Source organism: Capricornis sumatraensis, chromosome 12, assembly GCF_032405125.1.
Source record: "Capricornis sumatraensis isolate serow.1 chromosome 12, serow.2, whole genome shotgun sequence".
In the NCBI taxonomy this organism is placed as follows: domain Eukaryota; kingdom Metazoa; phylum Chordata; class Mammalia; order Artiodactyla; family Bovidae; genus Capricornis; species Capricornis sumatraensis.
In genome coordinates this window covers 33,416,888-33,444,854 of record NC_091080.1, presented here as the reverse complement: position 1 = coordinate 33,444,854, position 27,967 = coordinate 33,416,888, and positions in this window count along the sequence as shown.

Genomic DNA, 27,967 nt, shown 5'->3' with positions numbered 1-27,967 from the left:
GAATGTTTTCTCTCTCTCTTTTTTTTTCCCCTCTGTGGCGAACCCACAGTTTGGTTGCTATCTCAGGTTAGCTCCCTCATATTGTCCTCGGGGCATTCAGGCCCTGTCCTTACCCTAAGCACCAATGATGCTGCCCGCGCCTCCTTGTCCAGCCCCTCGTGGCAGGCATGAGCACCTGGGCTACTTCGCTGGCAGTTGCGGTTAGGCATGTATTCTGTGGGTTTTGTTTTTTCTCCCCTCCTGGTCATGTTGCCCTCTGAGATTCCAAAACTCCCCACAGACCCGCCCATGAGAGGGTTTCCTACTATTTGGAAACTTCTCCTTCACAAATCTCTGCCCAGGACAGGTCTCCGTTCCTAACTCTTTTGTCTCTCCTTTTGTCTTTTATATTTTTGAAGAGAATGGGCTGTCTTTCTGGGTGCCTAGTGTCTTCCACCAGCATTCAGAAGGGGTTTTCTGGAAGTTGCTCAGCACTCAAACGATCTTTTGTTGAATTTGTGTGGGAGAAAGTGGTCTCCCATCCTATTCCTCCGCCATCTTGGGACCCCCCACGATGATTACTTTTATCTGCACAGTAAAAACTTGCTTCTAGTGAGTGTTCTATTTCTGTCATTTGTGTTATGGTCTTTGCTTCCTTTCCTCCTTTTTGCAGGGTATTATTCTACATATCATATTTTTGTGATAATAAGGTAATTTTAAAGGATGCTACTCATTGCTGGCATTTATAGGAGCTTCATATGATAAGACTATCTCTCCAGAATTAAAATCATTTGAATGCAGAATTGTTTACATGTTAGTTCCTTTAACCTCTGACTCTTCCCAGGCAACTGAAATTGGCAATTTAGTTGCTCACATTCAGAGTTCTACTTTTCTGCTCTGCTTTATCAACCAATTGCTGTTGTTTAGTCACTAACTTGTGTCTTGACTCTTTGCAACCCTATGCATGCCAGACTTCGTCTGTCCATGGGATTTCCCAGGCAAGAATACTAGAGCGAGTGGCCATTTCCTTCCTCCAGGGGGTCTCCCCAACCCAGGAATCAAATGTGCATCTCCTGAATTGGCAGGTAGGTTCTTTTTTATTTTTATTTTTTTGGTTTTATTTTATTTTTGTTTTATTTTACTTTATTTTCTCCTGCAGCTTTATTTTTTATTTTTTTTAATTTCTATTTTTACTTTATTTTACTTTACAATACTGTATTGGCTTTGCCATACATTGACATGAATCCGTCATGTGTACATGAGTTCCCAATCTTGAACCCCTCTCCCACCTCCCACCCCATATCATCTATCTGGATCATCCCCGTGCACCAGCCCCAAGCATCCTGTATCCTGTATCGAACATAGACTGGTGATTCGTTTCTTACATGATAGTATACATGTTTCAATGCCATTCTCTCAAATCATCCCACCCTCTCCCTCAGAGTCTAAAGTTCGTTCTGTACATTCGTGTCTCTTTTGCTGTCTCGCATAGAGGGTTATCATTACCATCTTTCTAAATTCCATATATATGTGTTAGTATACTGTATTGGCGTTTTTCTTTCTGGCTTACTTCACTCTGTATAGTAGGCTCCAGTTTCATCCACCTCATTAGAACTGATTCAAATGTATTCTTTTTAATGGCTGAGTAATACTCCATTGTGTATATGTACCACAGCTTTCTTATCCATTCAGCTGCTGATGGACATCTAGGTTGTTTCCATGTCCTGGATATTATAAACAGTGCTGCGATGAACAGTGGGGTACACGCATCTCTTTCATTTCTGGTTTCCTCGGTGTGTATACCCAGAAATGGGACTGCTGGGTCATAAGGCAGTTCTATTTGCAATTTTTAAAGGAATCTCCACACTGTTCTCCATTGTGGCTGTACTAGTTTGCATTCCCACCAACAGTGTAAGAGGGTTCCCTTTTCTCCACACCCTCTCCAGCATTTATTGTTTGTAGAGTTTTGGATCGCAGCCATTCTGACTGGTGTGAAATGGTACCTTACTGTGGTCTTGATTTGCATTTCTCTGATAATGAGTGATGTTGAGCATCTTTTCATGTGTTTGTTAGCCATCTGTATGTCTTCTTTGGAGAAATGTCTATTTAGTTCTTTGGCCCATTTTTTGATTGGGTCGTTTATTTTTCTGGAATTGAGCTGCATAAGTTGCTTGTATATTTTTGAGATTAGTTGTTTGTCAGTTGCTTCATTTGCTATTATTTTCTTCCATTCAGAGGCTGTCTTTTCACCTTGTTTATAGTTTCTTTTGTTGTGCAGAAGCTTTTAATTTTAATTAGCTCCCATTTGTTTATTTTTGCGTTTATTTCCAGTATTCTGGGAGGTGGATCATAGAGGATCCTGCTGTGATTTATGTTGGAGAGTGTTTTGCCTATGTTCTCCTTTAGGAGTTGTATAGTTTCTGGTCTTACATTTAGATCTTTAATCCATTTTGAGTTTATTTTTGTGTATGGTGTTAGAAAGTGATCTAGTTTCATTCTTTTACAAGTGGTTGACCAGTTTTCCCAGCACCACTTGTTAAAGAGATTGTGTTTTCTCCATTGTATATTCTTGCCTCCTTTGTCAAAGATAAGGTGTCCATAGGTGTCTGGATTTATCTCTGGGCTTTCTATTTTGTTCCATTGATCTATATTTCTGTCTTTGTGCCAGTACCATACTGTCTTGATGACTGTGGCTTTGTAGTAGAGCCTGAAGTCAGGCAGGTTGATTCCTCCAGTTCCATTCTTCTTTCTCAAGATTGCTTTGGCTAGTTGAGGTTTTTTGTACTTCCATACAAATTGTGAAATTATTTGTTCTAGCTCTGTGAAAAATACCATTGGTAGCTTGATAGGGATTGCATTGAATCTGTAGATTGCTTTGGATGGTATACTCATTTGCACTATATTGATTCTTCCAATCTATGAACATGGTATATTTCTCCATCTATTAGTGTTCTCTTTGATTTCTTTCATCAGTGTTTTATAGTTTTCTCTATATAGGTCTTTAGTTTCTTTAGGTAGATATATTCCTAAGTATTTTATTTTTTCTTTGCAATGGTGAATGGAATTGTTTCCTTAATTTCTTTTTCTACTTTCTCATTATTAGTGTATAGGAATGTAAGGGATTTCTGTGTGCTGATTTTATATCCTGCAACTTTACTATATTCATTGATTAGTTCTAGTAATTTTCTGGTGGAGTCTTTAGGGTTTTCTATGTAGAGAATCATGTCCTCTGCAAACAGTGAGAGTTTTACTTCTTCTTTTCCAATTTGGATTCCTTTTATTTCTTTTTCTGCTCTGATTGCTGTGGCCAAAACTTCCAGAACTATGTTGAATAGTAGCAGTGAAAGCGGGCACCCTTGTCTTGTTCCTGACTTAGGGGAAATGCTTTCAGTTTTTCATCTTTGAGGATAATGTTTGCTGTGGGTTTGTCATGTATAGCTTTTATTATGTTGAGGTATGGCAGGTAGGTTCTTTACCAATGAGACACCAGGGAAGCCCTACCAACAAATTGCTTTCTGCCAAATGGCATGTCTGAGTGTCTTTATTCAATACTGCATTCCTTATTATTTGGTTGGTTCCAAAAATGGTTCTAAGAAACAGACTTTCAGTTTGTGCATTCTTTTCTCTTCATTCCAAGTAAGTAGTTATTTATTTTCTATTGACTTTAAATAAACATGTTTTCCTTGTTGGACCTTATCTCTGTCTCTGCAGACATACTCTCTAAGTATTTTCTGTTCCCCTGTTAATATTCACATTAGTAGTTTGGAGAAACAGATATCTTCTAGTTTTATCAATGATAAAATTTTATTTATTCCCATTATCTTTACTGTTTGGGGGGATGTTCACAATAAAGTGATTTTGATTTCCTGGGGTTTCTGCATATGGTGTTCAGGCTCAGACTTACCCTAGAAGATTCCAAACCAAGAAATTTTTAAAAGTTAAAAGTTATCTTTGGTAGGAAACGTCTTTGAGACTTCTGGAAAGAGGCAAAACTAGAACATTTAAGGAGAGAGATCTCCTACCCCAACTTAAGCCACACAGGACATCCACCAATGATGCCCACCCAATGTGAGTTAAACATAAACACTTAAAATTTGTATCTTCAAATTATAAAACAAATGCTCAAAAAAAATACCACAAGTCATAGTCAGGAGAATGAACTGACAGCAGATCTGGACTCCTAAGTACTTCATATACTAAAAGCATCAAATTCAGAATATAAATATGTTTAAAATAAAAATAAAGATTTAAATAAGTAAAATTATTTAGAAATGTCTTTCAGCAGTTTTTGGTTCATTTTTAAAGTCTTTATTGAATTTGTTACAATATTGTTTCTGTTTTATGTTTTGGTTTTTTGGCCACAAAATACGTGAGATCTTAGCTCCCTGACCAGGGGTAGAAGCTGCACCCCATGCATTAGAAGGTGAAGTCTTAACCACTAGACCACCAGAAAAGTACCTACTCCAGCATTTTAATTTTAGAATTCAAGTTTTTCTCTAAAATTATAGATGTTTAAAAACTTTGATGCTAAACATCAAGAATAATTAACTGATCATAAGTCACTATGAAAATGAAGTGTAGGTAAAATGCATTATAAACACTTAGACATCCTATTATATTACTGTTGGTTACTATTTGTTGATTATGATGACTGAATATATAATGATATATCTGCAGGTGAAAGAACGAATCTCTTTGTGGAAGTAAAAATCAAGATTGGAAGAAAATATCAGTCTAATCCATTGATCAACGTTTAAATTTCCTCTATAACATCTTTGGACTTCCCTTGTAGCTCAGTTGGTAAAGAATCTGTCTGCAATGCAGGAGACCCACATTCAATCCCTGGGTCAGGAAGAACCCTGGAGAAGGAAATGGCAACCCACTCCAATATTCTTGCCTGGAGAATCCCATGGATGGAGGAGCTTGGTGGGCTACAGTCCATGGGGTCACATGAGTCAGACACAACTTAGCAAATAAACCACCACCACCAAAACATTATTATCAATTAACTATCCAATTGACATCTAGTCAAGCCATTTCTCAGATCTATAGAGCTGTCCATCCCATCTTTGGACAACTTGGGTATAATACTGGTATTAATCACATTTCTTTGATTTTAAGCATCTCAACTTTTCTCTAAACTGCATTTTCAAATTTAAAATCTTGAGCCTACTTCTCAAGGTCACTACTCTTAAAGTGGTACTCCTGGTTAAAATTGTTCCCTGATACCATTTTGACTAGAAGATATTTCCATTTCTATGCATATGGCTCAGCAGAGAGATCAGATAAGTCACTCAGTCGTGTCTGACTATTTGTGACCCCATGAATCACAGCACACCAGACCTCCCTGTCCATCACCATCTCCCGGAGTTCACTCAAACTCATGTCCATCGAGTTGGTGATGCCATCCAGCCATCTCATCCTCTGTTGTCCCCTTCTCCTCCTGCCCCCAATCCCTCCCAGCATCAGAGTCTTTTCCAGTGAGTCAACTCATCACATGAGGTGGCCAAAGTACTGGAGTTTCAGCTTTAGCATCAGTCCTTCCAAAGAACACCAAGGGCTGATCTCCTTTAGAATGGACTGGTTGGATCTCCTTGCAGTCCAAGGGACTCTCAAGAGTCTTCTCCAACACCACAGTTCAAAAGCATCAACAGAGGTGCATTAAGGGGTCTAGATAAGCAACTCAGTATTGTATTTGTATTTGTAAAGCTTTGTATACCTAAGCCCATTTATTTAGACATTAATGCTATTGATTATGTTTTATTCTTTCTATAGTGTATGACACTAGAAAATAAACATTTGTGTGTTGATACTGGCTTTTGTTGTCCCTTTGACAATATATATTATCTAAGTAAAACCAAATAATTTGGATTACAAGACTGCTGATTATACACACATATTTCAAAATAGATCTTGAAAAACCCAGACGTTAATTTACATAAAATTGTGCATATAAATGTTCTTTGGCTCAATAAATATGAATAAAGAAGACTTTGGTGCTTATTTTTTCCCCTCAACACTTTCAGATTAGTAGAAAAGAAGTAGCAGAGCATTCATTTTCAAAAGCAATCTTTTATAAAGATGAGTTAAATTCTATATACACATAGTTACCTCAACAAGTATTGAAAAATTTGCTTTGGTTATGAAATAACTGATTTATTTGAATCAAGATCTGGGTCTCATCTCAATGCACAAAATCTAAACATATAATGATCATGTTGCTAGCTGATGGGAGATTGGCTTTCTGATAATTCTGTAGAGAATAGCAAAGTTATACTATCCAAACTGTTTATGTGTCTCAAGAGTTCTCCAAGTTCATGCTCTAGTGAAATTAGTTTTTCCTACTGGAACAAGAAATAAAGCTCTCATTTGCCAGAAACTAAACTCTCTGCCTTTGGGTAAATCATGTAGTTTCTCTGTGTCTTGGTTTATGTCTTGGTTTGTAAAACAAGGTGTTAAATTTTTAACACACTGTTCAATTCCAAATTTTAACCATGTGATACTTATCCTAACTTAAGTAAATAGAGCATTCAATATCTCAAAAATGTTTTGTTTTTTTTATTAAGGAGGTGCAACCCCAAGGAATAGAGGGAGGAAAAGACGAAATGGGGCTTGAAAGGATTAGAAGCAACACAACGTGATGTGCTCCTGCTCGAGTTCCTGCTTCACAGTAAGCATAAAGACACGGCCAGTCAACCATCAGAGGCATCTGCTCTTAACTCTCAGCTAAGAGCTCAATTATGGCTTCGCAGGTAGCTCAGTGGTAGAGAATCTGCCTGCCAATGCAGGACACACAGGTTCAATCCCTGGGTCAGGAAGATCACCTGGGGAAAGAAATGACAACCCATTCCAGTATTGTTGCCTGGAAAATCCCATGGACAGAGAAGCCTTGGGGGCTACAGTCCATGGGGTTGCAAACAGTCAGACATGACTAAGTGACTGAGCAGGTTGGCAGACAAGAGATCAGTTACATGGGGCATCTCCATAAGGACTGCCTGGAAACAAACCATTATAAGGAGGAAGGATAAGGAATTTGTCTACTTAGTCCCCTTTGAACCCCTCTCTGCCATTTATCAAAGTTGGCCCCAAAGGAAGATAATTACTCTGTACTTCTGAGTTTGTATCATCCAGCCCTTCACAATCTGCTCAGGAAGCTGGACCCTGTAACGTGTCATTACATCCAAGTCAGAATAAATGGGAGTGGCCAAGGGCTCTGGGAGTAGCAGCATCTCATAGCCCACAGACAGTGAATCTCCCATGGCAATGGCTGGAGTGGGTATGAATCTGAGTTTCTTGCAAATACACAAAGTCAAGAAACTCTGAGAAGACTTGTGTGATGTACCAACACCAAAGGTTTCAATTCACACATGTTTATTGATGGGTTTTTTGTTTGTTTGTTTGTTTGTTTGTTTTTGGTTTGTTTTTTGTTTGTTTTTTTTTTGGCTGTGCTGTGACATGTGGGACCTTAGTTCCTCATCCAGGAATTGAACCTGTGCCCTGTGTATTGAGAGCGCAGAGTCTTAATCATTAGACCACCAGGGAAGTCTTGTCACATTCGTTTTTCCTAAATATATATGCAGAGTTATACTATATTCTGATTGTGCTATGAACATCTTATTAGCAAAAAATCTGTTTTGAAAAAGTTTATTTTAAGACATGCTTTGGATATCAAAGCTGTAATGTTGGGGATGATATTATATATATATATATATATATATATGAATTTGGAGCTTAAGGGAGAAATTTGAATTGCAGATATAAATTTAGGTGCCATTAGTTACTACTTAAAACCATGGGACTAGATAAATATATTATATTCTTGGGTTCAGGGGAGGCCACCCCAAAATATGCTCCAATGGCATATTCATTATTTTGAGCTAAAGTTACTTAAGAAATGGCCAATGAAGAGGGATGCTCTGATCCTTCTCTCTGTCTCCCTGAAAGCAGAAACTAATCTCTCATTCTTCTCTGAATCTGGAGAAAGAAGAGCACTTTTATCTCCAGAGATAGGGAATTTGGCTGAGAAGTCTAAATAAACAAGTCTATGATGCTTGATTAATTTACTAACCCAAGCCCAAACTCTGGTTAGATTCTTCACTAATTGAGCACTCAAAACCCAAGTTTTTTTTTCTTTTTGTCCTCTCAATTCCTCATAAATGTATTGCTTCTTTGCCTTAAAAGTATAAAAGCTGCCTGCTTCGACCACTTCTTAAGTCCTATTTCTAAGAGACCTCCATGTGCATGAATTAAAATTGTTCTCCTATTAATCTGTCCTGTGTTAATTTTGTTATTAGTCCAGCCACAAGAACTCAAGAAGGGCAGAAGGGGAAATGTTCCCCTCCCTGACAATACTTTTAAGTCGCTGTATAACTTATCATGTCTATTGTTCATTTTCTTTCTTAGATACAAGATCTACGAAAAAGGAATAAGACTGTTCTGTTCACCTATGTGTTCTGGGAGTTTGGAAGAATGTCTAGCATCAAAAAAATATTTGGAATTTTGTTGATTGGGAAAACGTTATAACTTGAGAGTAGAAAATGGAGAAAAGAATGTTGAAGATTCAAGGAGAGAGAACTTATAATGTTCTAAGTTGGAGCTTACATTAGGGAAGTTTCAAATTGCTGCAGATGGCTAAGATTTAAGACTTGTGATCATAATTTAATGCAAGTTCATTCATTGTGGCTATCTTCTCCAACCATATTGGGATGTAGCATTAGAGGAGGAGAATTACAAAGAGCTCTGTTCAACTAAGGTAGGAGCATCAAAGTGATTAAAACAGGCTGGAGAGAGGGAAATGACATAATTACAGTGATGGTTCATGAAGTTTAAACTGCCTAGACAGCAAAGAAACCCTCTGTCTGAAGGGATGAAAGACAATGAAAAGACATAGGGAAGATCCAAGATTCTGATTGATGATAAATTATTCAAATGTGGGGTTAAGGGGACTCAGTCCATGAATTAGGAAGCCAAAGATTAGTCATCTGAGAGAAGGATGGCTGAAACTATAGCTCCAGGTGTGATGTGATTATTGAGGTGTTGAGATGACCTTCAGGAAGAAACGCTTAGATGCAAGGTCAACGAGCTGGAATGGTTACCCAGAGCTCAGATCCCAGATAACAGGTAATTGCTGCTAATAAGAAGGCCCTGGTGCCTCATGATGTTCAACAAAATGGTGTAAATCTTATTCAGACAGCTGATCAGACTTGCACTTTCACATATAGGCCAGCTTGTCCCCAAAGTACACAGTAATTTCAAAGCAGAATACAAGTGAGTTCTCTGTTTGCAGAGTCCCAAGACAAGATTCTCTTTTAGATGCCAGAAGGGAGAAAATTAAACTCATCCTTCTATTGTAGTTAGAATTTCATCTAATTAAATTAAAGAACAGATTGAATAGTTTAACATATTTCAACATTCATATGGCATTGAAAATCCTGGGTTGGCAGCTGTGTAAATCAGCAGGAAACCAGAGGAAGGCAGGAATGAAATGAATATTTAGAAGTGGAAATAACAAGCAGTGCTATTTCTAAAACATCCTTTGCTGCTTACATGGCAGCACCAGTAATTAAGATGTGAATTTAATGTTATTAATATACTATCAAGACACAATAGTAATTAAAGCATCATGAGTTTTAACATATACCTATTTAATTTTACTTATAATCTCAGGAGATGAACACATAAAAGAGAAGCATATATCTTAAGCTCTTCATTTGTCTCCTTTATCCATTAAATTCCAGAAATATAAACAACCACTGTTATGATTATCATACCCAGACAACATCCAAATGTGCTTTGAGATGTGTAGCATAAAAATGACTTTGACATTCAGCATCATCACTTATACCCAGATGCACAGTTATGTAACTCGTGGGTCTTTAATGTGAGCCAGAGCCTCCACATTTTACTATTTACCATTTTTCTTGTGTGAAAACTCTCATAAGTGCTGAGAAGCAGAAAGAATTGTATGATGAATCCCTCTACACTCATATGCTAATTTGATAACTACCAAGATTTTACCACAATTTTATTTTCTGCATTTTTTAATTGAAAGTTTTGAAGAAGAATGTCAAATATCATTTCATTTCTACACATTTCAGAATTTTATAGCTTGGCATTCTAGTGTTATGGGGCTTCTCTGGTGAGTCAGTGGTAAAGAATCTACCTGTAAAGCAGGAGACTGGAGTTCAATCCCTGGGTCGGGAAGATCCCCTGGAGAAGGTAATAGCAACTGATTCCAGTATTCTTGCCTCAGAAATCCCTCAGATAGAGGCGTCTAGTGGGTTACACTCCATGGGATTGCAGAGTCGGACACAACTTAGCAACTAAACAACAACAAATAGAACTCCATGGCATGAAAGTACCACAGCTTGTTATTGTATGGTTATTCACACGAAAGGGCACATGGGGCTTTTATAGCTATGCTTTTGGAATCGAGCCAAAGAACCCTTTGGCTAGACCTAACATTTATGTTGAATCAGATATCCTTGCCTTGCTCCCAGTATTTAGGGGGAAAGCATTCAATCTTTTTGTAGGCGTTCTTTATCAAGTTAAGGAAGTTCTCTGCTATTTCTATTCTTCTGGAAATTTTTTGCATGAAAATGTGTTGAATTTTGTCAGATGCTTTTTCTCTATTGATTGATATGATTATATGACTTTTATTATTTAGCCTGTTAATATGGTGAATTACATTGATTGATTTTCTAATATTGAGCCAACCTAGCATCCCTGGAACAGACTTCACTTGATCTTGATGTATATAATTCCTTTTATACTTTACTTAAGTCTGTTTGTTAATATTTTCCTGAGAAACTTTGTGCCTATATTCATGACCTGTAGATTTTTTTTTTTTTCGATACTGGTTTTTGTATCAGAGCAATACTAGCTTCATAAAACAAATTAGAAAGTATTCCTTCCCCTCCTACTTTCTGAGATTGTGTAAATTGGTGTCCATTCTTCTGCAAACATTTGATAAAAGTTTCTAGTAAAAGCACCTCTGCCTGGAGGTTTCCTTTTTGCAAATTTTGAAATTATGAATTCACTTGCCTTCATAGCTATAATTACATTAGGTGAACTACGACACTTCGTGCTTTTCAAGGAAGTGATCCATTTTCTGAAAGTTATCCATTTCATATGTGTAGAGTTGTTTATATGATTCCCTTATCATTCTTGGGCTTCCCTGGTGACTCAGATGGTAAAGAATCTGCCTGCAATGCAGGAGATCTGGGTTCGATCCCTGGGTCAGGAAGATCTCCTGGAAAAGGGAATGGCTACCCATTCCAAGATTCTTGCCTGGAAAATTCCATGGACTGAGGAGACTTCCAGGCTATAGTCCATGGAGTCGCAAAGAGTTGGACACAACTGAGCGACTAAAACTTTCACACATTATCATTCTTAGGTGTATGCAAGGTTTGCAGTTACATCTCATGTTTTATTCCTGACATTGGTGTCTTCTCTCTATCTTTGTCAGTCTTTATAAATGCTTGTCAATTGTATTGACCTTTACAATGAACTAGCTTTTTACTTTATGAATTGTCACTATTGCGGTACTGTTTTGAATTTCACTGGATTTTGGTCTTTTACATATTACTTCCTTCCTCCTGCTTGCTTTGGCTTTATTTTGCTCTTATTTTTCTAGATTGTCTAGATGGGAGATTAGTTTATTGATTTGAGACTTTCCTCTTTTACACTGTCAGTACTTCATGCTATAAATTTCGCTTTCACACTTCAGCTGTTTCCCACAAATTTTTATATGTGGTATTCTCATTTAGTTTAACATATTTTTTAAATTTCCTTGGGAATTACTTTTGACCGAAAGATTATGTAGAAGTGGTTTTTCTTCTTGTTGTTGTTTTCCGAACGTTTAGGTATTTTTCTAGTATCTTTCTATTCCTGATTTCTAGTTTGGTTCCACTGTGATTTTAAAAACACATTCCATAGCTTCAAGTATTTTAAACTTGTTGTCATTTGTTTTATGGCCCAGGAGATGGTTTATCTTGTTGACCGTTCCATGGCCATTGGGAAAAAAATTATATTGCACTGTTGAATAGTGTATTTTGTAAAATGTCAGTTAAACCCTGGTGGTTTAATGATATTGTTGAGTTCTTCTATACCCTGACAGATTTTCTGTAGAGCTGTTCTATTAGTTACTGAGAGAGGGGTGTTTTAGTCCCTACCTATAATCATGTATTTGTCTAATTCTCCTTTCAATTCTATCATTTTCTGCAGTTTCTTGTATGGTAATATATATTTAGGATTGCCATATCTTTTTGGTGGACTGACTTTTTATCATTATATAATGTCAAGGCTGTATATTGTCACCCTGCTTATTTAACTTATATGCAGAGTACATCATGAGAAACGCTGGGCTGGAGGAAGCACAAGCTGGAATCAAGATTGCTGGGAGAAATATCAATAACCTCAGATATGCAGATGACACCGCCCTTATGGCAGAAAGTGAAGAGGAAATAAAAAGCCTCTTGATGAAAGTGAAAGAGGAGAGTGAAAAAGTTGACTTAAAGCTCAACATTCAGAAAACGAAGATCATGGCATCTGGTCCCATCACTTCATGGCAAATAGATGGGGAACCAGTAGAAACAGTGTCAGACTTTATTTTTGGGGGCTCCAAAATCACTGCAGATGGTGACTGCAACCATGAAATTAAAAGATGCTTACTCCTTGGAAGAAAAGTTATGACCAACCTAGGTAGCATATTGAAAAGCAGAGACATTACTTTGCCAACCAAGGTCTGTCAAGTCAAGGCTATGGTTTTTCCAGTGGTCATGTACAGATGTGAGAGTTGGACTGTGAAGAAAGCTGAGAGCCAAAGAATTGATGCTTTTGAACTGTGATGTTGGAGAAGACTCCTGAGAGTCCCTTGGACTGCAAGGAGATCCAACCGGTCCATTCTGAAGGAGATCAGCCCTGGAATTTCTTTGGAGGGAATGATGCTAAAGCTGAAACTCCAGTACTTTGGCCACCTCATGCAAAGAGTTGACTCATTGGAAAAGACTCTGATGCTGGGAGGGATTGGGGGCAGGAGGAGAAGGGGACGACAGAGGATGAGATGTCTGGAGGGCATCACCAACTCGATGGACGTGAGTTTGAGTGAACTCTGGGAGTTGTTGATGGACAGGGAGGCCTGGCATGCTGCGATTCACAGGGTCACAAAGAGTCAGAAATGACTGAGTGACTGAACTGAACTGAACTGAATGTCTGTCTCTGGTAATTTTCTCTCCTCTGAAGTTGACTTTACCGATATTAATATAATCATTCCTTCTCTCCTTTGATTAAATGATTAAAGTTTGCAAGATACATCCCTTTTTCAGCATTTTGCTTTCAACCTGCCTATACTGTTAAAGTTACTTTCTTTTAGACAGCATGTACATGGCTTATGGTTTTTAATTCACTCTGAAATCTCTTTTATTGATTATATTGACCACTTGTTGTTTAGTTGCTAAGCTGTGTGCAACTCTTTTGTGACCCCATGGATTGCAGCCCGTCAGGCTCCTCTGTCCATGGGATTTCCCAGGCAAGAATACTGAGTGAGTTGCCATTTCCTTCTCCAGGGGATCTCCCAATCCAAGGATTAAACATGTGTTTCTTGGGTCTCCTGCATTGGCAGGTAAGTTCTTTACCATTGCACCACCTGGGAAGCCCTTAAAATACACATGCAGTTTATTTATTTCTTACCTAGGTTATTTTGTTGGTTTGTAGCTCAGAAAAAGTTATCTGCTTTTAGACCAATTAATTCTTAGCAATCTTGACAATAAATATGGTTTTCTATGTCATTTGTTAGGTTTGGTTATATAGATGATCAAAAGCACTGAAATAATAATTATTTGTATTTCTCACAGGCAAAGCCAATATCACGAACCCTTTGAGAATAAATTTAAATAGGAGTTTTCTTATACACTAACAATCCCTTGCTTAGCATTCCAGTCCTTATGGACTTGAAAAATTGAACAATTCTATTCTTCTAAGTTTGTGTTCTGCTGCTGCTGCTGCTAAGTCACTTCAGTCGTGTCCAACTCTGTGCAACCCCATAGACGGCAGCCCACCCCGCTCCCCCATCCCTGGGATTCTCCAGGCAAAAACGCTAGGGTGAGTTGCCATTTCCTTCTCCAATGCATGAAAGTGAAAAGGGAAAGTGAAGTCGCTCAGTCGTGTCCGACTCTTCGCGACCCCATGGACTGCAGCCTACCAGGCTCCTCCATCCATGGGATTTTCCAGGCAAAAGTACTGGAGTGGGGTGCCATTGCCTTCTCCGAAGTTTGTGTTCTATTCTACTATAAATATATCCCCAAAATACGATGGCAAAAGGGCTACAACTTTTAGATCTATCTACTTCCCTTTTAATTTTTAGACAACCTTCAAAGAAACATTAAACTCAGAGAAGTATCAGTAAAATAGAGCATATGATAATATGGTCTTTCCTCTTTCCTGAATTTGGGATCCTTAGAAACCGAAGTATTTGCTTGCTCTCCAGCCAATGATACTTTTAGATACTTTTTCTCCTCTTTCTACTGTCTTAGATTTTCTCTGTCTCTTGGTTTGGTATATAAACTACTTTTATCACAATAGTCACTTATAACTCAGTTTTATACTCCCTACAGTTAGTGATGAGTTAAAAAGTATTTCTAAAGAAAGCTTTTTCTTTCATCCAAAAGTCCAGAAAGTCATGTTAACAGTCATTGTGCTGAAGAGTTCCCTGGAAATCCAGTGGTTCAAACTCTGGGCTTCCAATACAAGGGAAACATGCTGCCAAAAAGTTTTTCTTTTTTTAAAAAATGTTTTAAACATTTTAAAAAATAAACAGTTATTGCGTCCTTTAGCATCCATATTTAAATTCCAAAGAAGGGTGAGAAAGAGTTAAAATGTTTGGTGTCCTGCAGAGAATCAGACCAATAGTGTATATAAAGATCAGAGGAGATTTGGGCTCTCCAGGTGGCGCCAGTGGTAAAGAACCCACCTGTCAATGCAAGAGACAGATGTGGTTTTGATCCCTAGAGTCTGGAAGGTCCCCTGGAGAAGGCCATGGCAACCCACTCCAGTATTCTTGCCTGGAGAATCCCACAGGCAGAGGAACCTGGTGAGCTACAGTCCTTAGGTTCAGAGTCAGACATGACTGAAGCCAATTAGTACTCAAAAGAGGTTTATTATGGGGATTGACTCGTACAGTTTTGGAGGCCTCGGTATGCCACAAATGCTATCTGCAGGCTGGTTAACTCAGAGGACAGCAAGTCTAAGTTCTCAAGACAGAGGGCCCTTGAAGCATGGGAGAGGATAAATGTCTCAGTTCAAGAAGAGAGATAATTCACCCTTCTTTTTGTTCACTTTGGGCCCTCAATAGATGACGCCCACTCATATTGATACTGAGAACGTTCCTGGTAGGTTCCTGGGTACAAAAGCCTTTCTATGTCCCCCATTTCTAGATTACAGGAAATAGGCTTCATTTAGCCTCCAAGACCTTCCTAGATTCCCAATGGGGAGATTCAAACAGATGCTAATTAAGGGAGGGAGGGAATGTGGAGGCAAGGGAGGAGCAGTCAGCAACAATAATGCCGCCTTGGGACAACGTCCTGGTCCCTCCTCTCCCCCACCCCCACAAACACACACAAACACTCAACGGATATACAGAACAATATCTTTGAGCTGTTTTCAGTTCAGTCGCTCTGTTGTGTCTGACTTTTTGTGACCCCATGGACTGCAGCACGCCAGGCTTCCTTGTTCATCACCAACTCCTGAAGCTTGCTCAAGCTTCTGTTCATTGAATTGGCGATACCATCCAACCATCTCATCATCTGTTGTCCCCTTCTCCTTTCTTCAGTCTTTCCCAGCATCAGGGTCTTTTCCAATGAGTCAGTTCTTCCCATCAGGTGGCCAAAGTATTGGAGCTTCAGCTTCAGCATCAGTCCTTCCAATGAATACTCGGGACTGATTTCCTTTAGGATGGACTGGTTGGATCTCCTTGCAGTCCACTGGAGCTGTTTTGTAGCTACTGAAACCCATCCTCACAACACCCTCCAGGTCTGGACACACAGTACTGGGGGCATGATTCCTGCTGCTCCCCTTTGCCTGACAACACAATAAAGCTATTCTTTACTACTTCCCCCAAAACTGTCTCTGAGGTTTAAGTTAGACGATATCCGATGGATTTTTTGAGGAGAATTTCACCTTGGTGAATTACGGAACTGGTAAAGAGAAATATTGGAAAAGGAAATGGCAACCCACGCCAGTATTCTTGCCTAGAAGATTCCACAGACAGAGAAGCCTGGCAGGCTTCAGTCCACGGGGTTGCAAAGAGCCTGACTCAACTGAGCAACTAAACACCTGTGCAAAGGGAAATATTTCTAATTTCATACCCAAAGTTTGGCTGCCTTAGTCATTCCAGCACAAACACAAAAGAGAATCATTCTAGTATCGATTATTTCTCAGTGAATTTTTAACTCCTTATATTTCTAACCCGATTTGGGTGGGGTCCTGTACGTAATTCATTAAGAGGCCAGTTTATTCCCACTTTATCCAAGTGGATCTACATTTGACCCTTCAGCCCCTGACATTTCAGTGCATGCTGACTCTGAAATCAGTAAATATTAGCAGTACTTTGCTTCAAACCAGGTGTTAAGGCTTACAGTGAGAGAGGAACTCCTGAATTCTGATTTTCTTTAGTCTCCTATTCCCAAGTCAAAGAAAGAAGCAAAGAAAATCTTTTGAAGTGGGGTTCTCCAGTTTAAAGCAATTGACATGGCTGAGGCACTCTCACTTTGCACTTGGCTGACCCTGCACACTCGGAACAGCAGCAGCGCCACCACTGCTTGGCTCCCACTCTACTGGCACCTGGTCTGCAGGATCGGTGCTCAGCACGAAGTTGATGCTCCTGTTTATTTTCTCATCTAGCTCATCCTTCCCATCACCAATTACATCCACATGGATGAATCACAAGCTTATAATTTTCTTTTGCTTGGTCCTTAAAGGCACCTTAGGAATTCTTCCTCTCCACACCTGTACTTTTCAAAGAACATAAATGGACTTGAGAATCTATAAATAACCCAATCAACACTAAACACTGCCTTGAGTTGCTGACAAGCTGCTGTTCACTAGGTTCTCATACTGAGCTTTCATGCTGTTTGCATCTGCAAATCTTTTTCTTTCCCTTTTACGTTACTCATGATATATATTCTTTGTGCTATTTATTTTGAAGTTTGAAAAAAGAAAAATAAGAGTCTACCCACTAATCCTTTCAAAGCAGCACTAGCTAGCAACAGTTTACCTGGTTAATAGAATTGTTAGGGGAAGCACACTGACTGAAACCACCCACCCTGGCCAGGCACCATAGTAACCATCTGCATGAGTTGTTTTATGGCAGGAGATCCTGATAAGGAATACGGAACTAATAAGCCACCACCAACCGGAAGAGTTCGAGAAAGGTCTAAAGGAGACACCTCGTGTCCGTCCACTTCCCAGAATCCCTCTCGCTAGCATCCATCTTGGCGGAGCAATGCGTGTATCACCAGGAAAGCCTCTGAATTAGAATGATTGGCCAAAGACCACCCGGAAACTAATCCCGTCACCATAAAACCCGACATTGCCAGTTCTCCTGGGTTCCCTTACCCTACTACTCTCCACCCGGGTGCCCTTTCTCAATAAAATCTCTTGCTTGGTCAGCACGTGTCTCCTCGGACAATACTTTTCTGAGTGTTAGACAAGAGCCTGCTCTTGGGGCCCTGTAGGGGTCCCCCCTTCCTACAACAGAGTGGAGACAGCTATGTAGTGGTAATCTGGATATTATTTTTAGTCATAGTTATTTGTGTAAGAACATTGATTTTATATGCTCTGTGTATGCTTTTTTAACGTTTTTTTGACCCATAACAATTTTTACTATTATTGTATGAAACATTGAAAGTCCGTTTAATTTAGCTTAACAAAAAATCACAAAGATGAGGTTGTTTAACAAACAACATTACTGAGTGTCAAATGCCTCCTTCATTTTAAACTCCTTGATGAGGAGTTCATAAACATTTCTAGTTGAGAGACTTCTAATCCTTAGCAGGGATAAATCAAAATTTCTAGAGAAAAAACAAAATGAAATAATATGCATTATTCACAAAACCTGGAAAACTTGTCCTCTAACTACTTTCAGTTTCAACAAATATTTGGTAGATATTTTATGAATGAAACAAAATTGAAGGAAATTGTCAGTGACTAATTTATGTACTTAGTCACTCAGTCATGTCGGACTCTTTGAACCCCATGGACTGTAGCCCACCAGGCTTCTCTGTCTATGGGATTCTCCAGGCAAGAATACTGGAGTGGGTTGCCATGCCCTTCTCCAGGGGATCTTCCCAACTCGGATTGAACCTAGATCTCCCACACTGCAGACAGGTTCTTTATCATCTGAGCCACCAGGGAAGCCCTGGGTTAATTTATAATCCTCTTTCAGAAAAAAAGCAGTGTGATGTTGGTGTCAAAGCTTAACCATGACTTCTAATTTGAAGAGGGGACAAAAGTGAGGGTAGATTTTGTGAGAGACACAAAACATTACCCTGGAGAAGCAGAAATATGTTTCCTGAGTATGTCAGCAAAAACCATGAAATGAATGAATGTTAAAATTTTGAGATTAAGATTTGCATAGTTAGTTAATTACCAATCAATACGATCATTTCAGGAATATTTGAGTTACCTAAAATTTGCATTGATATAAAGGACAATTTGGGAAAACTGCAAAAGAATAGGTCAGAATTTTGACATTTTCTTTTAATTTGTATTTTGTTACTTTTCTACTGAAGCACTGATTTTTATTTAATAATCTAATTTGCCTTGTAAGAATCTAAACAACAACTAAAAATAAATTGTGAATTTGTATAGTTAAGTCGCTTGGTTAGTCGTGTCCGACTCTTTGCGACTCCATGGACTGTAGCCCACCAGGCTCCTCCATCCATGGGATTCTCCAGGCAAGAATATTGGAGTGGGTTGCCATTTCCTTCTCCAGGGGATCTTCCCGACCCTGGGATCGAACCCAGGTCTCCCACATTGCAGGCAGACGCTTTAACCTTTGAGCCACCAGGGAAGGCTTTGAAATTGTATATAAGTGGTTAAATATTATCAGTTTCAGTTTGAACAGAATTTTTTTTTAGTCACACATAATATTTACTAAAGTGAAAGTAACATAAATTAATTAATGAATAAAGTTTTCATAAGTGAGTGAATAAGTGAATGTTGTATACAAATGCCAGCAAAGGGAAGATAAGTTGTATCTGGAAAAGTAAAGGCACAGTATTTTCTAAGAATCATAAACAGTTTATCTTTCCTTTGTATCACCTATTGAAACCTATTACCTATGAAATTACTTTTCCTAACTTCTAGGTTTAAAGGGCCTAAATATATATATTCCCTTCCTTCTTAACATTAACTTCATCCTAAAATTTATTTGCATAGAAACTAATTTTTAAAAGAATAGTTTGTGTATAGCAGTATGTTGGTTATTCCACTATAGCATTAAAGTATTTATAGTATACTAAAATACTGAAATTAAAAGCAAGTAGCTTACTATACCTCTTTATTTAAAACTTAAGAGATTACATGATTTCTGACTTTGACTTGCTATTTAAGAGGTTAAATATTATAAGGTGTATTTAACTTAAATGCATATAAATATATGTCACTTATGGAAAGGTATTTATCCAACTGTTATAATTTTTTAAAGTAACAATTGACTTTATTCCCTACTTAAAAATCTTTTCTCTTCTAAAACATTGGAAATGGGTGATTAGTATTTTTTTCTCAATTCTGTCATAATTTCCCAAGGCAATAGGCAAGATTTTTCCATTGCTCAGGAAAGAAGAACTTGGTATAATTTGTTTGCTCAGAGGAAATGTTTCTATATGAGAAAACACAATGTTTCCATGATGATAGGGGATAAAAAAAAATTAATAAATGCAGGATAACATAAAACCTATTCTGTTTTTTAAAATAGTTCAGATTTTTAAAATATATGAAATATATGCAAGAATTTTATTTTTGAAAAGTCTTTATAAGGAAACAGTTTAATAAATAATAATCAATGTTAGATTTGATTTTATTTCATAAAAAGAAAACTCATTAGATTTCAAGTCAGTCTCTTTGTTTCCTTTTACTACATTTTTTAACATAGGAAAAATATCCAGTATTTTGTGGGTAGTGTGAAGGGATCGCATTTTATGGGTCTGTGGAGAAAAGGCAGAGAATGTATAAGTACACTCTAGAATCCATTTAATCCGGACATTGGTGGATTCTTTTTCAGTGTTTTATCTAAAAATGAGCATTAGTTTGTTGACTACATTATTTTTCTAAGCCTTTAGCTAGTGGGGTACCCACTCCAGTGTTCTTGCCTGGAGAATCCCAGGGACAGGGGAGCCTGGTGGGCTGCCGTCTATGGAGTCGCACAGAGTCGGACATGACTGAAGCAACTTAGCAGCAGCAGCAGCAGCTAGTGGGGTGGAAGGTAGCTTATTCAATGCATGAGTAAGTCAGTAGAAAATGGCATTTGTTTCCCATCAGAACCAAAATTTGATTATTGCTAACATTTTTGAGTATAGCACTTAGGAAAATAAGAGAGAGAGAGAAAAGACAATAAAGACAAAGCAAAAAAAAAAAAAAAAAAAGTGCTCCACTCTGACTTCTCTGTAAGTGGAATGAGCCAGTCAATAATAAAAGTCACTTCCTGGGCCTCTTGGACATGGATGCCCCATTTAGTTCTTCTAGATCAGTCTTTACAGTCTCAGACCCTCACAGATCACTGCAATTCTCTCAAGTTCATCTGGCTTGTCTAGCTTTCAGTGACACTAGCTCCAAAAACAAGCAAGAATTAATCAATCAAAAATGGCTTTAAACAAGTATTTCATGAATCCTTATTAAAGATAGGAACTTTATGTGAACATGGCTCATTTAAAAGAATATCTTAGTGTCTATAAGAATTATTGTATATGGCAGGTGATGTTAGATGTTTTTGGAATGAAAGAACCATTTGTTGTTGTTCATCACTAAGTCATGTCCAACTCTTTGAGACCTTGAAGGGTTAATAGGGTAGCAGAGATGTGCCTGCAAACGGGTCTCTCTGCTCAGGCTGAGCGTCCTTGCGTACGAGGCGTTCTGCCAAAGAGTCTGGACACAGCCTTGAGTTTAATGGTCCCTTGCAAACGAGGGAGCATTCCCTTCTTGAGATAAGAAGGAGATGAGGGCTTTGGGCAGACTCTTCAGTAGACAGAGATTTCACTCCCCTTTGCTATACGATAACATGTATGCACCTGCACTGTACTGAAAAGGCTTATTCTTACAGTCTGGAATTCTGCCTAAGGAGGGCTTTATAATAATAAACAGCAATTAGTTTGCCCAGTTGTTCCTCTGGGCAGAGTGGTGTCCTGTCTGTCTTTTGTATGTCTTGTATGTTTTATGTCATTTCACTCGTAATCTCCAGAAATCTCCTACAGACCTCAAGGACTGAAGCATGCCAGGTTCCTCTGTCCTCCACCTTATCTCCCAGAGTTTGCTCAAATTCATGTCCTTTGAGTCCATAATGCCATCTAACCATCTCATCTTCTGCCTCCCCCTTCTCCTCTTGCCCTCACTCTTTAAGAGCATCAGGGTCTTTTCCAATGAGTCTGCTTTTTGCATCAGGTGGCCCAAGTGGAGCTTCAGCTTCAGCATCAGTCCTTCCAATGAATATTCAGTGTTTGATTTCCTCTAGGATTGACTTGATCTCCTTGCAGTCCAAGGGACTCTCACGAGTCTTCTCCTGCACCACAATTTGAAAGCATCAATTCTTCAGTGCTCAGGCTTCTTTATGGTCCAGAATTTAACTGAGAGAAGAAAATGTAACAGCTTGGGGTGATAAAATAATTGAACACAATCAGCACCTGGGACAAATATGTCACTACACTTAGTTTATTTGTGTGGTGACGCCCTTAAGCAGCAGCAAGACATAGAGAAGGAACGAAGTATTGAGCTCAAGGTATCTTTTATACCAAAACCTCCAGTACTTGGTAAAAATGAGTACTTGAAGTCATCTAATACCTTTGTGATTCTTAATACCTAGATTCACAAGCTGCAATGTTCTCAGTTCTATCATTCTTAGGAAAATCAGAAGCACTAGTAAATGGTGGTGCTTTAGACAATGGAGAATTTCAAACCCTGTTGACAGAACTGATGCCATATAATCAACCTTTACAGAAACTCTAGAGGTGACTACATAAGTCACAAATCAAAGTCTCACAGGATGACTCCTCACAGATGCCCTTCTAATGTCTCAGCATTCTCCAGAGGTATTTTTCCAACAGTGTAAATCACTACCTGCTCACTTTCCATCAAGATATGCATTTTAGTATTTTTCTTAGAAAGGAAAACTCAGAAGATTCTTGACATTATTTCCTTTCTAACCAAAATGATACTGTCATAGCTATGTCTATATCATTAATATTTTCATGGGACATCTATGTGCAGGGAGATTTCAAATTATATTATTTCTTGTAAGTCAGTTAGATAGGTCCAAAAGGTATTATTTTCATTTTAGGAGTAGGAAAACCAGTCTTCCTAGAATTTGAGTGACTTGGCTGATACCATGTGGGATCAGAAATAGTCCCCAGATTCCACATCCCAGTTCTACTGGACCTCACTAATGTGGGTGGACTGGATAACACCTCTCTCCAGGGAAAATGCTTGTCTATTGTTAATTCTGTATTATCAAGTTACCTTTGTATAGCCTGAAAAGAGTAAACATTTTTAGAGAAAAGTGAATATCCCTAGGACCACTTTCAGATCTCCAATGGAAAGGCAGGGCTTCTTTCATTTCTTTGTGATGAATCAATTTAAATTCTTGGATTAAAAAATTTATCAAAATAGTCATTACACAAAAATTTAAAAAAATCATAAATCCTGTGCAAATGATTGGGTCTTAATGGACTTAGTGAAGTCACTGGTTCTCTTGGCTAAAGCAAACATCTGGTAAATTTATAGCTCATTGTCTCATAGTTTAATGGCAAAAAACAAAAATACTGTTATCACATCAATGGTCAACCAGCATAAGGAGCAAATGCTGTCATTCAGAAAGTAATCCCCTAGGAAAATGTTTTTCTAACTGATTAGTAAAGCTGGAACATGAGGACCCTGCATAATGAGGCAACTTTGTTTCTTAGCAACAGGAGAATAAAGCAGATTGAAATATGATGAGTCTGACGCTGACAATGAATGGCGGAATCAGGGTAACTAAGAGAAGTTGATAGATATAGATGAAAGCTGCTGAATGCTTTTCATTTTAAAAGATTTGGAGGGCAAATCCAGCATGGAGTATGATACTTGTGGCAAAACAAAAATCTGAAGAAAGAAAATTTGTTTTGCAGAAGAAAATGTTTCGCTGTCTTTTATTATATTGGAAAATATTACAGTCTAACAAACAATAGGGAGTGAGAGTAAAGAAATGAAATCTACTTGCTTTTTGAAAGCTATGCTCGTGAAATAATCATAAAATGAAACGCATCTTACAGGTTAACATCAATTTTAATATACTAGGAGGGAATTTTCCCTAAAGATCATAACATATCAAAAATGTTAATTCATTTTCTCAAAACTCACTTGAAATCTCAATGGAATGGGGAGATTTTAATACACAATATAAATATCTAATTCAATTCAATGCACACTTCTGGTGAATAATGATAATTTGCCAGGTACTTACTATGAACCAAACTCTTCCTAATGAAATTATATATATAATTTTATTTGATCTTTACAATATGAGTAAAGGAAGTGCTTATTTTTCTCATTCCCCAAAGGAAGCCAGACATCATGACCCACAGAGATGTTATGGGGAGGGAGGTGGGAGGGGGTTTCATGTTTGGGAACACATGTAAGAATTAAAGATTTTAAAATTAAAAAAAAAAAAAAAGAACTTGGTTTGTGGTAGGCAGAATTCTAATATGACATAAGAATCCTACTGTGTTGTGTGCATACTTCCTGCCTCTTGTGGTGTGCATAAACCCCTACCCCTTAAAAATCAGTAGAGGACTTCTCTGGTAGTCCAAAAACTCCGGGTGTCCACTGCAGGGAAGCAAGGATTCCATCCCTGGTCAGGGAAGATCCCCTACAAGCTGCACAGTTCAGCCAAAGCAACAACAGAAAAAAAAGCAAGCAGAATCGTGAATGTGGCTGCTAAATCACTTCTGTGTTTAGGTTACCAATTCATTCATTTTGAGTTAATCAAAAGGAATATTATCTGGATGTGCTTGATCTAATTAGGGAAATGCTTTAAAGTGTCTGACCAGTTCTTGAAGGTAGAGAGATTGTAAATGTGAGCCAGCCTGTGGAGGCGTCACGTGACAAGGACTTGAGGGATGCTTCTAGGAAATGAGAGTGAACCCCGCTGGCAGGGTGACAGTGACCTCAGTCACACAGTTGCAGGGAGTGAATCCTGCCCATGACAAGTGAGTTTGGACTAGGGCTTGGAGCTTTAGCAAGGAAACTTAGACCTGAAAGTCACCTTGGTTTCACCCTGTGAGGCCTTAAGAAGAGGACCAGTATACTGGAAAATGACATTCAGTAATGTTTAGATGATTTATGCATGTTTTTAAGATTAAATTTGTGATAATTTATCATGTAGCAATAAAAAAATACAGTACATAAAGTCTATTGTTATAATGTGAGTGAGATAGAAACACTGGGTAGTCTGCTTGTGATGGTCTTGACTTCAATCGTCTTCATATCAACCCCGTATATATGAGGGGGTTTTGTTTGTAACCTATAGAAACTGACTTCCGGCTATCTAAAATAGAAATAAAAAGATTTCTTTTCATATGAAATGCTGAATATCTCACACAATTTTTTTATTAAAAAAAAAGGAGAGTTAAAAAAAAAAAGCAAGCTACCAAACAAAAACACCCTCAGGAAGAACAAGATAGGAAGCAGTCTCTAGAATTCCAGCTGAAAAAATCTGCAGTCTTTGGGGAGTAGCTACTGTTGGAAGATGACTGTTTCAACTGCTTCAGTCGCGAAGCTCAAGATGCAGATTCTCCAGAAAGAAAGCCACACCTTGGTCACAGCCCCACACCTGCAGTCAGAAGGGATGGAAAGGTGATTGCCAAACTTCCAGAATCACAAATAGCAGAAAAGGAAGTAATCCTGAATTGCTTTTCATTTCTTTTTCAGAAGAGATGGGGATATACCAGGGTTTTCCTGAGAAAGAGAAACAAGGGGATATATACAAAGAGAGAGATTTCTTTTAAGGAATCAGTTCTATGTTTGGGGGTGGAGTTGGGGCTGAGAAACTGGGCTCCATGTGGTCTTGAGTCAAGAATTGAAACAAGCTATCTCTGAGTAAAAACTGTATTTTGAATTTGTTTCCATTTAAAATGTAGATCCCCTGGAGGAGGGCATGGCAACCCACTCCAGTATTCTTGACTGGAGAATCCCATGGACAGAGGAGCCTGGTAGGCTACCATTTATGGGGTCACAAAAAGTCAGATACAACTGAGTGGGTTGCCATGCCCTCCTCCAGGGGATTTTCCCAATATAGGGATCGAACCCATATCTCTTACGTCTCTTGCATTGGCAGATGGGTTCTTTACCACTGTCGCCACCTAGGAAGTGAACAGACTTTATATTAAGGGGATGGGAAATCATTAGAATATGATGTGATTCACAGGACAGCAACATGATTAAATTAAACATTTTAAAGGATAACTCTTGCTACTCTGTGCAGTATTTATTGTAGGGCCACAAGAATGGAGGCAGGTTTGTACAATACTCTAGAAATAAATGATAAGAGCTTGGAGTACTGAGATAGTAATGAGAAGCAGTCAGATATTTTTATATATTTTGAAAACTGAAGATGGCAAGATCTGATGAGGAATAAGATGTAGAATGATAATTATATTGGAGGACTGAGATGAGAACTGAGATAAAGTATATCTTCAACATAGTGCAGATGTTAAAGAAGTGTTACCTTTCATTAATAATATATAGAATTATTTGGAAGATACTTTATTTCTGAGACTCCTGGTGGTCTAGTAGTTAAGACTTTGCTTCCGATGCAGGGGGTCTGGATTTGATCCTTGGTTGGGGAGCTAAGATCCCATATATCTTGTAGCTAAAAAATGAAAACATAAAACAGAAGCAATATTGCAACAAAATTCAATAAAGAATAAAAATAATACACATCAAAAAAGTTTTTTTAATAAGAGACATTATTTCTTTAAAGAATCTTATACGAAAGAGGCTTAACACTCTGATACAATGTAAACATCTACAGAAAGAAAGAAAGTATTAGTTGCTCAGTCATGTCTGACTCTTTGTGACCCCATGGGCTATAGTCAATCAGGCTCCTCTGTCCAAGGAATTTTCCAGACACGAATACTGGAGTGGGTTGCCATTTAATTCTCCAGGAAGCATCTATAGATTTTATTTAAAATCAAAAGCGAAATTCAGTTCCGTTCAGTTCAGTCACTCAGTCATGTCTGACTCTTTGCGACCCCATGAACTGCAGCACGCCAGGCCTCCCTGTCCATCATCAACTCCCGGAGTCCACCCAAACCCATGTCCATTGTGTCGGTGATGCCATCCAACCATCAACCATCTCATCCTCTGTCGTCCCCTTCTCCTCCTGCCCTCAATCTTTCCCAGCATCAGGGTCTTTTGAAATGAGTCAGCTCTCTGCATCAGGTGGCGAAAATATTGGAGTTTCAGCTTCAAAATCAGTCCCTCCAATGAACACCCAGGACTGATCTCCTTTAGGATGGACTGGTTGGATCTCCTTGCAGTCCAAGGGACTCTCAGGAGTCTTCTCCAACACCACAGTTCAAAAGCATCAACTTTCTTTATAGTCCAACTCTCACATCCATACATGACCACTGGAAAAACCATAGCCTTCACTAGACAGACATTTGTTGGCAAAGTAATGTCTCTGCTTTTGAATATGCTGTCTAGGTTGATCATAACTTTTCTTCCAAGGAGCAAGCATCTTTTAATTTCATGGCTGCAATCACCATCTGCAGTGATTTTGGAGCCCAAAAAAATAGTCAGTCACTGTTTCCACTGTTTCCCCATCTATTTCCCATGAAGTGATGGGACCAGATGCCATGATCTTAGTTTTCTGAACGTTGAGCTTTAAGCCAACTTTTTCACTCTCCTCTTTCACTTTCATCAAGAGGCTCTTTAGCTCTTCTTCACTTTCTGCCATAAGGGTGGTGTCATCTGCATATCTGAGGTTATTGATATTTCTCCCAGCAATCTTGATTCCAGCTTGTGCTTCCTCCAGCCCAGAGTTTCTCATGATGTACTCTGCATATAAGTTAAATAAGCAGGGTGACAATATACAGTCTTGGCGTACTCCTTTCCCGATTTGGAACCAGTCTGTTTTTCCATGTCCAGTTCTAACTGTTGCTTCCTGACCTGCATACAGGTTTCTCAAGAGGCAGGTCAGGTGGTCTGATATTCTCATCTCTTTCAGAATTTTCCACAGTTTATTGTGGTCGACACAGTCAAAGGCTTTGGCATAGTCAGTAAAGCAGAAGTAGATGTTTTTCTGGAACGCTCTTGCTTTTTCCATGATCCAACAGATGTTGGCAATTTGATCTCTGGTTCCTCTGCCTTTTCTAAAACCAGCTTGAACATCTGGAAATTCACGGTTCACATACTGCTGAAGCCTGGCTTGGAGAATTTTGAGCATTACTTTACTAGCACGTGAGATGAGTGCAATTGTGCAGTAGTTTGAGCATTCTTTGGCATTGCCTTTCTTTGGGATTGGAATGAAAACTGACCTTTTCCAGTCCTGAGGCCACTGCTGAGTTTTCCAAATTTGCTGACATATCGAGTGCAGCACTTTCACAGAAACCGAGGTAACTAAAGACAAAGAAAAAAAGCAGTAAAAATTAGGATATTAAAAAGTTCATTTCTTCCCTTCTCACTGAATAGTCAATGTACATTATTATTCCTTTTGCTTTATGCTCAACCAAGAAAAAGGGAAGAG